This window comes from Octopus bimaculoides, chromosome 23 (assembly GCF_001194135.2).
Source record: "Octopus bimaculoides isolate UCB-OBI-ISO-001 chromosome 23, ASM119413v2, whole genome shotgun sequence".
Taxonomy (NCBI): Eukaryota; Metazoa; Mollusca; class Cephalopoda; order Octopoda; family Octopodidae; genus Octopus; species Octopus bimaculoides.
The window spans coordinates 19,450,290-19,451,405 of record NC_069003.1 but is presented as its reverse complement, the minus strand read 5'-3'; positions in this window follow the sequence as shown (position 1 = coordinate 19,451,405).

The window sequence follows — 1,116 nt, the reverse complement described above, 5'->3', positions numbered from 1 at the left end:
ATATATATATAAAGATAGATAGATAGATAGTCTATGTATATAAAAGTCATCCATTTGTAACAAGTTCATGGGCCACAGTCTTATACGAAGGTAACTACATCAGTGTAAATCTCAAAAGGGTCATAAATTGTGTGGCTTTCTTGGGAACATGTTCTATAAACCCAGGCAAACCCAAGTATTGCCAATAGTCTACACACACACACACACACACACACACACACACACACACTCCCTCTCTCTCTCTTTCTCTCCCTCTCTCTCTTTCTCCCTCTCTCTCTCTCTCCTCTCACACACATACCTTATATTTACATGACTTTTGTAGCTGCAAACACTTGAGAAATTTCATTCTAGAGACTGGAGGTTCCTGTTTGTTTGAGAAGTGTTATACATGTAATTTAGTGTAGTAGAGTAACTTCTCAAGTGTTTCCATTTTTTAACACACAGATACATATATACACTCATACATAAATAAATTATAAGTAGGTAGATGAGATATACATACATGCATTATACATATTCTTGCCCTGCTCATCCATATAAATGTCTCAGTTAATTAAATTTAGACAATGTTCTACTAGAAAACTTTCACACTAGCTATCTTTATACATATCAAATCTTTTTTCTTCAACTTAAATTTTTGACACTGGCTTATCTGATAATTTCTTTATTCCCTTATCCATCTGAAGAATCTAATTCTATTATTGTTTATCTTTATCTTCTTTCTGTCCTTCCTTCTTTCTGCCACTCTTTCTTCTTCATCTTCTTAATGTTATTATCATTGTTTTTAAAGTTTATAATGCATGTTGAAATTACAAATATATCTGCTTTCTATGTAAATATTAAATGCTTATTTAATGTGTGAAATATTTCATATTTGCTTTGATTTTTTTTTTTTCCGTAAATATTTAAAACTTTTTCACCAGAAACTCAGTATGCATATAAGACAGGATTTATTTTAAGATACTACAAATACATACATATATACATACGTATATATGTATTTTTGGACCCTAAATAAATTATTTTTCCTTCACCTTAAACTATTTTTATATAATTATGTCTTATGTTTAGCTACTTCTAACCATACAGAATTTGTTTACTCAGCATTACTTTACT